We start from the raw sequence: 17,586 nt of genomic DNA on the forward strand, positions 1-17,586 counted from the left end.
TTTTGGTGGATGCTGTTAGTCTGAATTGCTGACTGGTTCCTTATATGTCTCAGGAACCCATTGAGAATTTACTAAAACTGATGCATACAGAATCTGGTGTAGCTTTGCATAGTAACCAGTCAGTGTCTAGGTTTTATTGCCAAAGCTTATTTGAAAAAGCTGAAGTTAGAAGCTGATTGGCTACCATCCACAGCTGCACCAGATTGTTTGCTTCAATTTTATTAAATTTCTCCTATATGTATATACTGTAATGTTTTCCCAGGGTATTAGAAAACATTGTTTTAGAAACATATCTACGTTTGTTTTGGCGATATGAAAATCATTCTATGAGTTAGATGGCTATCTGGTTAGGCATATGATGAATTAATTAATCTTATTTAATCATACATTCTTTGGTGTATATAATGTTTCAAGCACAGTGCAGAGTTTGACAACCTTTCATGTCCAGAATAGGTAATGCCTAGAGGTCTTGACCAAATTTAGCAACACCAGTATATTTTGGTTAGTCTTCACTAAAAATGTATGACTGAATAGCCCACCTAAAATATGTTTACATTACTTTTTAGGCATTCTTTTGGCATTTCTTATGTATCTCAATAAAAAAATAGCACATTCAGTATTTTGTCAAAAGCCATCAATATGACAGAAACATCACTCCATAGTAAAGATGCTACATTTTGGGTCTAAACAAACATTTTTTCATGCAAGAGTTGAAGTGCCATGTTTCTCTGACACGGTTTTCACATGACTAGGGACTAGACATGGGCGCCGTCAATAAATTTGTTTCGCTCCGTTTCGTTCCAGTTCATGTAATGCCGCGTACACACGATCAAACAATCCGGTGGAAAAGTCCGGCAAACTCAAGTCCGCCAAACAATCCCCCCGTGTGTAGCCTCCGGCATACTTTTTTGACCCGACAGTACAGGGGACTTAGAAGTTCGGTTTGCACAAAAATTTGCACGCCGTACTCGCATTTCGGCGGACAATCCGGCCGTGTGTATGCAAGTCCGCCGTACTTTTGAAATGAGCGGACTTTTCTTCTTCTCCTTCTCCAGGAGAAGAAGGAGAAGAAGAAGAAGAAGAAGAAGAACGTAAGGCGGTAGCGGCGACAGAAGACCGGGCCACCACCTGTAAAAGAGCTATAAGAAGGCACGGTGGCCCGGCAGAAGAACCGAAGAGGGGGACAAGACCCCCGAAGTCGGGAGAAGAGGCCGGCGGCGAGGAAGAAAGCCGGACTCCTCCGCTAGCAAAAGAGCTACAAGAAGATAGCGGAGGAGTCCGGCGAGAAGACCCCGAAGACGGAAGACCCCCGGAGCTGTGCAATAAAGTATTTTATCTCGTGTGTTGTGTTTTTTTTTGTACTTTTTTTTACAGGTGAATGGGTAGGGGTACATTGTACCCCATACTCATTCACATAGGGTGGGGGACCGGTATCTGGGGGCCCCCTTATTAAAGGGGGCTCCCGGATTCCGATAAGCCCCCCGCCCGCAGACCCCGACAACCAACGGCCAGGGTTGTCGGGAAGAGGCCCTTGTCCTCATCAACAAGGGGACAAGGTGCTTTGGGGTGGGGGGGCCGCGCGGCCCCCCCTTCCCCAAGGCACCCCCCATGTTGAGGGCACGCGGCCTGGTACGGCTAAGGAGGGGGGGCGCTCGCTCGCCCCCCTTTCCTGGCCGGCCGGGTAGCGTGCTCGGACAAGGGTCTGTTGTGGACTTGGGGGGGACCCCCACGCCGATTTTTTTCGGCGTTGGGGGTTCCCCTTTAAGTCCATACCAGGCGACGGGGCCAGCGACGTCTCCTTCGCGGGCCCCGCCTACCTGGAGACCCGCTCAAAATGAGCGGACTTTCCTCCGCGTGTGTGGGCGAGTCTGTTCATTTCGAAAGTACGGCGGACTTAGTACGGCGGACTTAGTACGCCGTATTAGTCCGCTGAAAAAGTAGCCCGTTCGAAAATTCCGACGGACAGTTTGGCGGATGTCCGCCAGACTAAGTACGTCGGACAGACGGCTACGTGTGTACGCGGCTTTAGAATTAATTCGTACTTCGTATTTCGTATCCGAAATTCAATTTCAATTCGTACGAAATATGAATTGTCGTTAGGTTCGTTAACTTGTACGAACGTTCTTTACGATGAATTTAAAGGAAAAAATATATACCTCAATATGACAATATGTCCAAATTTCGTTACTACAGAAACAACACGTGACTTGGTTGACCAATCAGAGGTTTTCTTCTGCTGCTGAGGCCTACAGGGCAGGCCCGATCATGTGACTTCCCTTTGTGGGTTAGTTAGTGTAGTGGAGCAGATCACACGATTATTTCTCTGTGCATCTGAGCGAATATCTTTGCAATCCTTAGCTTTTCATTGTTCATTTTAGTTTATATCAGTTGTAGTTTGCAAGTGTATCATCTCTTAGGCCGCGTACACACGCGCGGACTGTTCGCCCAACCTTGTCCGCTGAACAGTGTTTGGGCGGACAGTCCGCTCGTGTGTGGGGCTTCAGCGGACAGTTTCAGCGGACAGTTGGCCGAACAAGGTCTTACGGAAATTCCGAAAAACTGTCCGCTGAAACCTTGTTTCAGCGGACTGTTCGCTCGTGTGTAGGCTTGTTCGGCCAACTAAGTCTCACGCATGCTCAGAAAGGATTTCCACGTCGGAAGGTTGCATTGCAGTGTATAGGACGTCGTATTTTTCGTCCCGTCGTACGTGCCGTTCACGTCATCGCGCACGGTTTCAGCAAACTGTTCGTCCGTCGTGTGTGGCCATGTCCGTCCATGCTAAGTTTGAGCGGACTGTTCGCTCAAACTGTTGGACGGACAAAGTTGGGCCAACAGTCCGCGCGTGTGTACGCGGCCTTAGTGTTTAGTTTCTGGTTTTATTCGTTTTTTTGGTTGGTTTTGAGAGATCATTTTTTTTTCATTTCTTGTTTCATTTAGTTAATATTTTGTTATTTTCTGTTGCTATAATATTTTTTTTGTACATTTGGTGATTTTGGTGTTAGTTTGCTGCAATCAAAATCATATTTTTTTTTGTCTACATTTTTCTAACTTTTAAAGGAAAAATGAGCAGCAAACAAGGCCAAAAAAGCAGTAAGAGTGCTGCTGGGAGAGGGAGAGCTATGAGCCGTGTACATGAGCAGCAGGTGGGATGTTCTGTCTCTGCGCCCTCTGAGCTCAGCTCACCTCCCATAAAGCTGAGGCGACTGGGAGTGAAGACTGCTGGTGGTAAAGAGCCTGGCAAACAGCAGACATTTGCATGTCGCCAGCTGTTCCAGGATTTACCTCCTAGAACCAGCAGCACAATTCATAGCAAAAGTGGCGCTACCACCTCTGCCACTGCTGCTGGTAACATGCTGCCCATTGGTACCTTTTATGGAAGAGGGCAGGCCAAAGGGGTTCCCAGTGCACATACATTTGTGCAGCCAAAGCTGGAGATCCTGGCCATGCAGCAGGAAACATGTCAGGAGGCCGAGGCTCATGATGATGTCACCACCACCATTGCTGCCAGTGCCATCACCATCAGCACTACAGGGAGCTTGGCAGTGGTCAGCAAGGAGACAGAGTTTACTGCTTCTAATGATCACTGTTCCCTTGGCAATGTGAAAGAGGTGGAAGCAGGCTTTCCTGACATTGTTGTAGACAAATGTAATTTCCAGCCCTCTACCCATGTTGGCACCACCGACAGCCCAGAAAGTATCTCCCCTCAGTCCCCACTACTTTTTTCTCCTGAAAAGACCCCTGCCCAAGTGCTTTCTAAGCCTCCAGCATCAGAATGGGCCAATGCAACCATTAGACCTCAATCCATCACAGCACCCAATATACCTGGGATGTTCAGGTCTCTTCCTCCCGCTCCTGCTGAACCTCAGAAAGAGAGTGTGACCACTGCAGTGGAAGGTATTCCATCAGGCAGTGTCCGAGGTGGTGGCTGCCGTTCCAGCATTTGGCAGCATTTTCAAAGAATTGATGTCGGTCAGAAGGCCAAATGCAATCACTGTGGCAGGGAGGTCAGCCGGGGCCGAGACATAGGGCATCTCAGTAAAAGTGGCATGAACCAGCACATGCGTGTGCACCACCATGCAGTGCTGTTAGGGGAGAAAAGTATCATGGCCACTCCTCCAAACACCAAAAGGGGAATCAATAGTGGCACCACCACAGCCACCATCCCGCATCCAATCCATACCAGCCAGGCCACCCTGGAAGATTTTGGTGGCTTTCAGAGTAAGGGTATGTCTCGGGCGCAGGTGCATAAAATAACACGCCTGATTGGCCAGCTCATTGCAATTGGAGGAGCACCTTTCAACATGGTGGAAAGTGAGCCCTTCAAGCAATTGATGCAGGCTGTTTCACCACAGTACCGTGTGCCATCACGTAAGACCTTCAGCCAAACTGTGGTGCCAGCCTTATACAGGTCTTGTATCGGGGTGCTCAAGGAGGAGATTGGAAGGGCAGGTGGACAGGCAGTGCACCTGACCACTGACCTGTGGAGTGCGTGTAGTGCCCAGCATGCCTTCCTGTCCCTGACGGCACATTGGTGGCAGGCCAAGGTGTCCCATGATGTAGTTCAAACATCTGGATCCTCGTCAGTAGTTGACAAACATGGGTACCGTTCCTTCCTCCTGCACGCTGAGGTGCTTGATGAAAAGCACACAGCACGAAACATCCTGCAAGCCCTGCAGAAAATGTTGTTGCAGTGGTTTGGACAGGCAGACAGCAACTACAGGATTGGCTATGTTGTCACTGATGGAGGCAGCAACATGGTCAAGGCTGTAAGGGATGGCAGCTTTGTGGGTGTGCGCTGCTCAGCCCACCTTCTCCACCAGGTGGTAACTGACAGTTTTCGGTTGGTGGAGACCATTTCTGGTGGCGATGGAAGGCTGTCCAAAGTGGTGGACTCTTGTCGGAAGATGGCTGGCGACTTCCATCGGAGTGTGAGGGACAGCCACCTCCTCAGGGTGGAACAGAGGAAGGCAGGCCTTCCAGAACACTGTCTAAAACAGGATGTGGGGACTAGGTGGAATTCAACCCTAGCAATGCTGGAACGCATCCTTGAGCAGCAGAAGGCTCTCCATGCCATGGCCTGTGATCATAACATTGGCATAGAGAGACCTTTAGGCAGGGAGGACTGGGCCATAATCGGGCAGATTGTGGCAGTCCTCAAGCCTTTCCTCTCTGTCACAGAACACCTAAGCCGCGAGGATGCCAGCATTGGTCATGTGCTCCCACTCTTCAACCACCTTCAGAGCAAATTGGAGCGGTTCAAGTCGGCTGAGGAACCTTTGCCTGGTGGTGGCCCTCAACCTGATGTGTTGGCTCTGCTAAACACATTTCTGATGGAGTTGGGCAGGCGCACGCAGGAGTTGACCGCCTCTTGCCCAGAACTGATGCTGGCTGCCATGTGTGACCCTCGCATCAAGGGCAAAATTGCTGTGCAGTGTAGTGCTCTGACAACATGGCGGGACAGACTAATCGACAGGGTGCGTCAGAGGGAAAGGCAGATGGTAAGTCTGGGAGAAGATGAAGAGGAGGAAGAAGATATTGAAGACCCCCTCTCCAATGCATCATCTACATCTAGTGAAGTGAGCAGAGCTCCTGCCAGCGGAGCATCTTCTGTCTTGGCTGAGGCACTTGACACCCTAATGGGAACCTCCAACATAGTGCACCCCAAGAAACCCATATCAGCAAAGGAGGTTGTCATGTCCTATTTGTCAGCCCCACCAGTGCACCCCACCACAGATCCAATGTTTTTTTGGCAGGGGAAGAGCGAGGAGTGGCCTGCCCTCGCAGATATTGCCAAGGAGCTACTGTCCTGCCCTCCGACAAGTGTCCAGAGTGAGCGGGTGTTTTCTGTGACGGGAAACATCCTGTCACCCCAAAGATCCCAGTTGTCCCCCCAGCTAATGGAGCAGTTAGCATTTTTGAAAATCAATTTGCCAAAGCTGGGGTACCCCTCCCTCACTCTGAACATTCCTTGAACTGACTGTCTGCAGCAGAGATGGCCATTTGGTCTTAGTAGTTGGTCCCTGTCCCTCCTCCACACAATCCCTCCCCTCGCTTCTCATCTACCCCTATTTGCTTGTGACATCATCTGGGATGGACGAGAAGAGAGTGCCCTGATGTGCCCTGATGTGCCCCAATGTGCCCTGATGTTCCCCAATGTGTCCCAATGTGCTCCAATATGCCCTGATGTGCCCGATGTGCCCCAATGTGCTCCAATATGCCCTGATGTGCCCCAATGTGCTCCAATATGCCCTGATGTGCCCTGATGTGCCCCTATGTGCTCCAATATGCCCTGATGTGCCCCAATGTGCCCTGATGTGCTCCAATGTGCCCTGATGTGCCCCAATGTGCCCTGATGTTCCCCAATGTGTCACGATGTGCTCCAATATGCCCTGATGTGCCCCAATGTGCTCCAATATACCCTGATGTGCCCCGATGTGCCCCAATGTGCTCCAATATGCCCTGATGTACCTCGATGTGCCCTGATGTACCCCAATGTGCTCCAATATGCCCTGATGTGCCCCAATATGCCCTGATGTGCTCCAATGTGCCCTGATGTGCCCCGATGTGCCCCCACCATTCTTCTCATTTACACATATAACTGCTAGAACAGATAAAAAGACATTTAGGGAAATTGATCAAGCTTGAAGCGAACAGAATCTGGAGCAGTTGCCCATGGCAACCAATCAGCTTCTCTTCAGTTTGTTCCGTTAAGATTTGAAAATACAAGAGAGAAGCGGACAGTCTGCCATACATCGCTGGTCCAGTTTTCGCCTGATCACCCCACACTGTTTGGGGTCACCGGGGATGTGCGGAGAGCACATGCTTGGTAACACCAAACAATTTCCAGTGACCCCGCATATCCCCGCTGACCCCGTACAGTGCGGGGTATAAAAACAAAAGCAGCTGTGCATGGCAGCCATGTGCTCATTATGAGGGGCTCCCACCATCCCTGTGCTGCTGTGCTGACTTCCTCCTGGGGCTGTACCCCTGCTATGCTCAGTATGTCAGCACAGGAATGGTGGAAACCCCTCATAATGAGCACAGCAGAGGTACAGCCCCAGGAGGAAGTCAGCATAGCACAAGGATGATGGGAGCCCCTCATAATAAGCAAAATGACTGAGTCGTCGATGCGACGACAACTGATCCGAAATTCGTAAACAAAAGTTTGTATTGCGTACAAAATTCGGACGCATGGCAATTCGTATTCCGGATCCTCCCGAACGTACGAATTTAGGGAAATTTGTACGAATTTGCGATTCGTACGAAACTAATCGCACATGTCTACTGGGGACCTCTTTAATTGATTCCTTTTTGTTAGTGGGGACCAAAGCTATCACTTGGGCAGGGTTTGACAGCCGACAAAGAATTGAACCTGAAAATCAAATAAAACTACAAAATAGGTCTGTGTTATTCAATGGTTCACTTTTGTGTTATGAACTCTTCAAGATATTTTGAGGTAGTTACAACAGAATAATGTAAATGTTTTATGCCCATGACCATCTGGTAGTATATGTCAATGGTTATTTACCTGGTTGGTTGTTTATCTATAGTGTGCAATCCCTATATTTGGCAATTAGGGATGAGCCGAACACCCCCCAGTTCGGTTCGCAGCAGAACATGCGAACAGGCAAAAAATTTGTTCGAACATGCGAACACCATTAAAGTCTATGGGACACAAATGTGAAAAATCAAAATTGCTCATTTTAAAGGTTAATATTAGGGATGAGCCGAACACCTCCCGATTCGGTTCGCACTAGAACCTGCGAACGGACCGAAAATTTGCGTGAACTTTAGAACCCCATTAAAGTCTATGGGACTCGAACGTTTGAAATCAAAACTGCTAATTTTAAAGGCTAATGTACAAGTTATTGTCCTAAAAAGGGTTTGGGGACTGGCTCCTGCCCCAGGGGACATGTATCAATGCAACGTTTTTTTCGAGAGCACTGAATTTAATGACTTTCAATGAAAGTGAAAAAAAGAGTGAAATATTCCTTTAAATAACGTGAAGTGGCACGTGTTTCCCGTGTTTAGAACAGTCCCTGCACAAAATTACATTTCTAATGGAAAAAAAGTCATTTAAAACTGCTTGCCACCTTCCGGTTCCGGCGCCGCATGGAGTGACTGCTCTCCTCCTCGGCTCCCGCATCACGGCCCCCAAATCTGCCTTTAAATCCCGCTGAGCGGCCGGGCACCCGACGGAACATCCCCCGGAGGCATCCCCCACGACCATGGACCGGTTCCTGGAGAAAACCGGACCGCGAGCTCACGCGCCGTCCGCGACCGCGGCGCGGCCGCAAATCGAGGCCCCGGCTTCGGCCTACTCGGCCCCCTTCGCTCCACAAAGCGCAACAGACATGGAGGTGAGCGCTGATACTGTGCCTCCCCCTTCTCCTCAAACACTAACAGCCTCTCCAGCCCCTCCATCACAGAGTAGCCTCTCCACTCAGCCTGCAGGGGACTCCACCACAGAGCGCATTGCCCAGGCCGTGGCCGCACTACTATCCCCCATGATCACGGCATCGGTGGAAAAAGCAGTAAATGCTGGCATGCAGCAGCTCAAGGCCCAAATAGGCGAACACCACACCAGATTGAATGATTTGGAACACCGTCTGTCGGACATAGAGGAAGAACTTTACCAGGCCCAAGCCACGGAACGCTCCCAGGACAGAACAAATCAATATGTTCTCCAGAAGCTTGATGACCTGGAAAACAGGGCCAGACGGAGCAACCTGCGATTCGTAGGGATCCCCGAGTCGCTACAGTCCTCGGAGCTGTCTAACTTTTGCGCGGTGCGCATCCCAGAAGCCCTTGGCCTTCCCGGCCCCTGTACGGTCGAACGCGCACATCGTATGGGTCAACCGGCACCAGAACGCAAGTCGCCTAGACCTATCATTGCAAAATACCTTAACTACTCAGACAAGGCCCTGATCCTGCAGAAATTCAGGCAAACACGCTCTCTACAGGTCGATGGGTTCAAGGTCCTAATCTTTGCCGATTATTCCATCGAGGTCTCCAAGAAAAGAAAGGCATTCCAACAGGTATGCTCGGAACTCTTTAATATGCAACTTAAATTTTCCCTGGCCTTTCCGGCTATTCTTCGCCTAAAGGCCCCGAACGGTGACCAACTATCTTTCCAGGACCCCTCTGAAGCCGAAGCTTTTCTCCGCTCTCTTCACCAGGGTACACACCCTCACACCCCTTCCAAGGCATCACCGCTCAACCGCGCCCTGGATCAGAGGAGCCCCCGGAAGGACTCACCTAAACGCTTCAGGTCTGCTGCCCCTGATACCCGCCACCGGGACGTCCCTCGTTGATGTCATTTCAGCTCTCTCCTGGATCCATCTCTCCTCACCTTTTAGGTGACCCCTTCTTCAGGTCCGTCAACCTGCCATGTTTTTGTGAGTTACTATGTTGTTATTTTTTCCTTTTTCTGCTATCGCCCAAGTTTTCTCACGATCCAGCCTGTTGATACTTGACTACCTCGGCCTTCAGCGCTGCCCCCCATTCACTGGGCACACCATCAGTGCTTCCGGCCACCTATGTTCTATTTGATGCCTTGGCCTAACTACACCAGGAGTTCCCACTGCTCCTGATCTCGCTGCTCTTTTTTCTTTTTTTTATCCTGCGGCCATCTGCCTTATCTTTTTTTTCTATATCATACCGTATTTTTGTTTCTATTTTTTTTATGATAATGCACTCTGCCTTTCTTTTTATTATTCAGTTTGTTTCTTCTCCACCCTTGGGTCCTCATATTTGCAATGTGTTACATTAATGTGGGTCTGTTGCTTTATTACGTATGTTTATTGCACTGTGCCTTACTCCTCCTGGAATCACTGCGTATGTTCACTGCCGCAACATGGCACGCGCCCTTTTTGGCTCCAGGGGCGTTCCCGCACCCCTGCTCGATTTTCTTTTTAGACCCGTTGTCCGGACGCTCACGTCCTATACCTCTGGGCCGTGCACTGGGGGCTGGCCTACACAGTGACTCCATGCGGAAAAAAGTGAAGTTCTCTCCAGTGTATATGTTTATGTTTTTGTTTATATTTCAATTTGCTCCACTCATTTACTGTCCCCTTCCCCTACCTTCCCTCAGTGCCAATGTCTCCTTCCTGAACATCCTATTTCCCTTGTCCCACATTATTTCTAGGTCCGTTTTCTCCCAACAACAATTTCTTCTGCCTTGCCCACCGGCTGGCGATTATTTTATAAAGTCTGCCCATTTCTTCTTCTCGTCACCCCTGACATAAGAATAGTCTCATGGAACGTGAAAGGCCTCAGATCACCCAATAAGAGAATGAAAGTTCTCCGACATCTAAAAAGGTTGAAAACAGATATCGCCCTATTGCAGGAAACCCACTTGTCCGCCCCAGATTTTCATCGCATGCGGAAGCTCTGGGTCGGAAAAGTCTTAGGCTCTGATGCCGTTAGTCGCAAAGTGGGTGTTCTCCTATTAATCCATAAGAACCTCCCGTGCGAGGTGCTGTCCACGCACTCAGATTCCCAGGGCAGGCTCCTCTCGCTCCACGTCCATTTGGGGACTAAGGAACTAGTGATCACGAACGTTTACGCTCCCAATAACCCTACTAAGACTTTTTACAGTGACCTGACTTCTTGGCTACTTCAGACCTCCCAGACCCCCCATTTAGTCGGCGGTGACTTTAACGACATCTTACACCATACAGACGACAGATCCTCCCCCCCACGTCGCAGGGCAACTAATGTTTCGTCTACTCCCTCCCTCTTTGCTTCCACCATGGAATCTCTCCGTCTTCGCGATCTATGGCGTCTATCTCACCCAGCGGACAGGGAATACACCTTTTACTCGCATCCTCATAACGTGTTCTCGAGAATCGACTATTTCTTTGGCTCTGACGATCTTATACCAAATTTGTCTGAAGCTGAAGTGCTCGATATCGCTATCTCTGACCATGCCCCAATCTCTGTTAGTCTTGCTAACTTAGATCTCCCACCTCACCCAAGACTGTGGCGCTTCCCCTCGTATCTCCATGACAACCCAGATTTTCAACATTTCATGGCGAACTCCTGGCGTGAATACTCGGAGGCAAACTCCTCCCATTCGGACTCCCCTAACCTCTTCTGGGATGCCGGCAAGGCGTTCCTCAGAGGTCAGATCATCTCCTATGCCTCCTCCTTTAAACGTAACGCACTATCTCACTACAAACGAGCCAGTGCGCGACTACATTTAGCCCAAAGGTCCCTCTCCACTAACGACTCCCTTGATAATAGAACCGAATGGCAGGCGGCCAAAAATAGTTTCGACACTTGGGCAAACACACTTGAACAAACTAAAAGATCCCAACTAGACGCGACGCTCCACAAGTTTGGTAACAAGGCGGGCAAGCTACTGGCGAGGCTCTGTAAGGGCCCATTCCACCCGACGCACATCACTTCCCTCAGAGACGCTAAGGGTGATGTACAATCTACCCCACAAGCAATTAACAAGGCGATGTTAAACTACTATAAGTCCCTTTACGCCCCAGACCCCATAGATAGTACTGCGGCTCGTTCTTTCCTTGATAAGGTTTTGCTATCTAAAGTTTCCCCTGAACAACTAGAAGCGCTCAATGCCCCCATCTCCCTTGTCGAAGTATCCTCCACTATTCGTAAACTCACCCCGTCCAAAGCTCCAGGCCCTGACGGGTTTACCAGTGAATTTTATAAATCCCTCTCCTCCATTACAGAACCCACTCTCCTAAAGGTGTATAATGGCATCTGGTCTGGTGGCCCATATCTTCCTTCTGGAAACCAGGCCGTTATCAAACTCTTATCCAAAAAAGGGAAAGACCCGCTTGACCCAGGCTCTTACAGGCCGATCTCCCTTCTCAATCTGGATGTAAAAATCCTTTCCAAAATCATAGCCACGAGATTAGCTGCCATTGTACCCTCCCTCATACACCCTGCCCAATCTGGCTTTGTGAGAGGCAGAACTGCCACCTTGAACATACGTAAGGTTATGCTTGCTTTGGAACATGCTAAGAACAATCCGGATGGGGATTTTGCTATTATAACTTTAGACGCGGAAAAGGCCTTCGACAATGTCAGTTTTGAATGGCTCTCTATGACTTTATCTGAAATGGGTTTCTCGGGGCATTTCTGCCATCTCATCAAGGCCATGTACTCATCCCCAGCAGCCAAATTAGTCGCGGCTGGAGTTCTCTCCGATGAATTCCTCCTGCATAAAGGCACTCGCCAGGGCTGCCCACTCTCCCCTCTCCTATTTAACATCGCCCTAGAACCTCTATCCAGATACCTGTCCCAATCGGCTCCTCTCCACGGGATTCGTATTGGTCAACACGACCTGCGCACCTCTCTTTTTGCCGATGATGTGCTCATTTTCTCATCAGACCCCGCCTCTGACATACCCGTTATCAAAGAGGTTTTTGACGTTTTTAGATCATGCTCAGGGCTACGTATAAATTATGGTAAAAGTGAAATACTCCCGATAGGGTCCTCTCGTAAACCCCCCTGGACACAACATTCTATCTTTTCAATCGCCAACTCACATATCACCTATCTAGGCATTAAAATTGGTAAATTACCTTCCTCCCTTTACCATCTCAATTACCCCCCCCTGATCACGAAAATATCTCAAGAAATGGTGAACTGGATGGATCTGCCTCTCTCGCTTCTGGGAAGATGCCACCTGCTAAAAATGGTTAGCTTCGCCAGGCTATTGTACCCACTTCAAACTATTCCTTTGCTCCTTCTCCACAAGGACATAAAAATTCTAGAATCAGCTTTTTCCTCCTTTTTATGGAAAGGAAAACGCCCACGCATAGCCCTAAAAAAGTTGCATCTTCCCAGACGCGAGGGGGGTATCAGCCTACCTAATGTAAGACTGTATAACCTGTCATGTTTGCTACGTACTAGTCTGGACTGGATCTCTCAATCCTCCAGATACTCCAACTACTCTCTGGAAGCTGCTATGGTCTCTCCACTCTCATTGCCGGCACTCCTTCACTGCAGGTGGAAGTCAGTGCCGTCTCTGTTTCAACACAACCTCCTACTCAGGGACACTGTCATAGCCTGGAGGGAAACCAGAAAATGCCTTAAGCTCCCCCCTTTCATCTCCAGACACCTTCCGATTCAGGGGAACCCTACTTTCTCCCCTGGCCTTCTCCACAAACCGTTCCACATCTGGAAAGAGAAGGGCATCATCAATTTTGCTACCATCTGCGATCTTGAATCTGGACACCCTCTGCCTTTTTCTCTCCTAGCTGAAAGGTTCTCTCTCCCGCCAGCTCACGCCTTCCACCACAGGCAATGTGTCAGCTATTTAAAGGACATCTGCAACGATGAACGTAAACGTTTCCCCCTAACCTTCCTGGACCGCCTGCTCAAGGACGATACTTGTAAAATTTCTGACATCTACGCACCGCTACTTCAGCAGGCCGCTCCTCCACTGACATCCTCATCAGTCGCCAACTGGAAGAAAGATTTCCCTGATCCAGATATAGTGGATAAAATCCTACATGGACTCAACAAAGTTTACCGCCTAACCCCGAACGAGCTCTGGAGAGAAATGCAACTAAAAATTGCCCACAGGGCTTACCTTCCCTTTCTGCCTTCTGAATCCGACCAGGACAGCACTAAATGCCCCCTATGTCTTCAGAACAGGCCCTCGCTGGCCCACCGTTTTTGGTCCTGCTCCTTCATCTCTTCCTTCTGGGATCAGATCCTCTCCTACATCTTTAAAGTCACCCTGCTGAAATTGCCAAAGGATCCCCTCCTTCTCATTTTTGGTTACTGGGACCCTCTCCTGCTTCCTTGGTCCTCCATCACCAACTGTGTGCCCCCAAGCGGCGCGCCCTCCAAACCCCCCCATGTGGACTGGTCTATGCTGTGCCTTCTCCTTGCCAGGAAATCCATTCTAAAGAGCTGGACTTCTTCTCTCCCACCCTCCGTCGCCCAGACGCAGAAGGAACTCCTTTCACTCCTCTACAAAGATCGCTTCAATACAAACTTCAGGGACGAAAAAGCGAAATCTCGTTTTTATGCGAGATGGCTTCCCTTCATATCTGACTCTCTCCCCCCGGTGGACATCCTCAACCTGGACAATTTCACTTTCTCCTATTTTGGCACTAATCTCCCAATCCCGGGGTTGGCTTCCCCCCAATCCTCCACTTGTACCTCGCCCAGCAGCCAACTAACCCCTGGACCATCTCTCTGAAACCTTCCTACCCTAGGGACTCTACCTGGTAACCTCGCACCCCTCTTCCCCCCCTCCCTTACCTGTTTATTTCTCCTTCATGTATCTGCCTGCATTCCCCTCTCCACCTCCCTCTCCTCTCTATGTTTCTTTTTTTTATTTCTCTTCCTTTCTGTTCTTTTCTTTTCCTTTCTTTTGATATATCATATTGTTATTTTTGGGAAATGATATTCCTGCTGTTATGCATACATATTACTTTTGCAACTGTCTTTTTTATAAGATCCATCCAGTCGCTGTTAGTACGCCGCTTTATTACGCTAAATTCACTACTATACTCTTGGTTTATGTATTTATGTCTATGGTCTTAGTTTGCTACGATTCGGTTGCATTCTGCTCCAATTTTCTTATGCACCTCATCTGCGATGATGGTTCCGAATTCTTGCACTTATTTTCTGTTGCATTTGTATTGTTCTCTTTGTTTATTTCTCAATAAATACTCTTTAAAAAAAAAAAAAAAAAAAAAACTGCTTGCGGATTTAATGTAATGTCTGGTTCAGGCAATATGGATGAAAAGCATTGAGAAAAATGGCATGGGTAGCTCCCCCTGCCCATTACCAGCCCCTTTGTATGAATATTAAGGGGAACCCCGTACCCAAATTAAAAAAAGGAAAGGCGTGGGGGCCCCAGGCCCTATATACTCAGAACAGCAGTATACAGGCGGTGCAAACAAAACAGGGACTGTGTAGGTTTGTTGTGTTAAGTTGAATCTGTTTGTAATTTTGAACTGGTATATTTTTAAAGTGTAGCTCCAGTCAAAATATCTATTGTTAAGCTTTTTGGAAAACATAGGGAAGGGTTATTACCCCTGTATAATTTTTTTTGCCGTCCGTCTTTTTTCATCTCAATTCCTGTTGTCTCCTTCAGTTTTCAAGTAGGAGACGTTTGTAAGTTGAATTTTGAAAGTGCCATATATGCTCTGCAGAAATTTGCGCCTAAGGTGTTGGTGTTGCCACAACACTGTAAGCCCTCAAAGTGACTCTTGGTGGGCGATGGAATGTCCTGCTGTGAATTATTATATCAAGAATTGTAATTACATGTCATTGTTGAACAGTGGTAGAAAAATTGGGCCTTTGATGGTTGTGGTGGTGGTGGTGCTGGTGCCACAACCCTGTAAGTCCTCACAGTTACTCTCGGTGGGTGCTGGAACGGGCCTTGCTGTGAAATATTATATCAAAAAATTGAATTACATGCACCTATTAAACAGGGGCTGAAAAATTGGACCTTAGACACTTGTGCCACAACACTGCAACACTTCACAGAAACCCTAGTTGGAGAGCAGGAATGAGCCCTGCTGCAAAGTATTGCATCAAAAATTGTAATTACACACCCCTGTTAAACAGGGGCTGAAAAATTGGGCCTTAGGCACTGGTGCTGGTGCCACAACACTGCAACCACTCACAAATATTGTAGTTGAGCACAGCAAAGAACCCTCCTGCAAAATATTGCATCACAAATTGTAATTACAAGCCCTTGTTAAACAGGGGCTGAAAAATTGGTCCTTAGGCACTGGTGCTGGTGCCACAACACTGCAACCATTCACAAATATTGTAGTTCAGTGCAGCAACAATCCCTCCTGCAAAATATTGCATCAAAAATTGTAATTACACTCCCCTGTTAAACAGGGGCTGAAAAATTGGGCCTTAGGCACTGATGCTGGTGCCACGACACTGCAACTCCTCACAGATACTCTAGTTTGAGTGCAGGAATGAGCCCTGCTGCAAAGTATCGCATCAAAAATTGTAATTACATGCCCCTGTTAAACAGGGGCTGAAAAATTGGGCCTTGGTGGATCATTGAGGAGGAAGAGGATAGTCAGTCAGCATAACAGGATAGTCACTCAGCATCAGAATAGGCAGTCTTAAAGGGATGGGACATTTCATCAGCTTCAGGTGCTTGGTAGCTGGTGGTGATCCAAGACTGATTCATCTTTATGAAGGTCAGTTGATTAACCGAGTCGGTGGACAGGCACGCCCAGTGATTGGTTACAAAGCCTCCAGCAGCACTGAATGTGCGTTCCGAAAGAACGCTGGATGCAGGACAGGCCAGGAGCTCAATTGCATACTGTGCAAGCTCTGGCCAGTGATTCATCCTCAAGACCCAGTAACCCATAGGATTTTCAGTGGGAAAGGTGTCCAAGTCTGACCTTGCCCCTAGGTATTCCTGCCCCAAGTAAATCAGATGCTGGCGATGGTTGTTGGAACCGATCATACCTTGGGGCTGTGGACTAAAAAATTGCCTGAACGCATCGGTCAGACGGCCACCTTCTCCACCGCTCCTTCTGTGACTGACCGAAGCCTCAGCAACATATTGTCCAGGACCAGGAATTTGTAACCTCCCAGTCTCTGGGAATATGTTGCACAGACATTTCTGCAAGGCCTCCCGAAGATGTCTCATCCTCTGCTCCCTCTGCGATGGCAAGATAAGTTCCGTAACCTTACCCTTGTACTGTGGATAAAGGAGAGTTGCCAGCCAGTAATGATCCTTCTCCTTGATCCGCTGAATACGAGGATCCTTCCACAGGCTTTGCAGGATCAGGGAGGCCATGTAGTGTAGGTTAGCTGAGGCATTCGGTCTGGAGTTCTCTGGGTCACTAAGGACGACATGATCCGCAGCCACCTCCTCTCAGCCACGTACAAGTCCACAGGTTTTTGGAGACTGTAAATCATCCCTAAAAGACTGCTGCTGATTCTGAGTGCCAGGCTCCACCTCCATGCTGACACAAACCTCCTCTTCATCCTCTTTCTGTGTGATCCACAGGCCAGCAGGAACACTGTCTGGATAAAGGGGGCTTTGAGAGGCAAGAAAGTCCTCCTCTTCCTGCCTCTGTTCTGCCTCCAGTGCCCTGTCCATTATTCCATGCAGCGTGTGCTCCAACAGGTGGACAAGAGGTACAGTGTCACTGATGCATGCACTGTCACTGCTCCCCTTCCTCGTGGCCTCCTCAAATGGTGACAGGACAGTGCATGCATCCCTGATCATGGCTCACTGGCGTGGGGAAAAAAACGAGCTCCCCTGACCCTGTCCTGGTGCAATAGTCGCACAGGTACTCATTGATGGCCCTCTGCTGCATGTACAGGCGCTGCAGCATGGCCAACATTGAGTTCCACCTCGTGGGCATGTCACAGATTAGGTGGTTCCATCCCGTCGTGAAACTTCCGTCCCATCGCAAAACTTCCGACGTGAACGCGAACCACAAACGCTGCCAAAAGTTTGCAAACCGCAAAGTTCATGGCGGGCCCCATTGACTTCAATGGCAGGCAAACTTTAAAAACCTACAGGTCATATTTTCAGCCACAAAATACTTACTAGCTGTGCACACATAGTCGCACCACATGGCCACTGACATAACACATGAA

Source organism: Lithobates pipiens, unplaced genomic scaffold (assembly GCF_037356315.1).
Source record: "Lithobates pipiens isolate NorthernLeopardFrog02 unplaced genomic scaffold, aLitPip1_a1.2 Scaffold_13, whole genome shotgun sequence".
Classification (NCBI taxonomy): domain Eukaryota; kingdom Metazoa; phylum Chordata; class Amphibia; order Anura; family Ranidae; genus Lithobates; species Lithobates pipiens.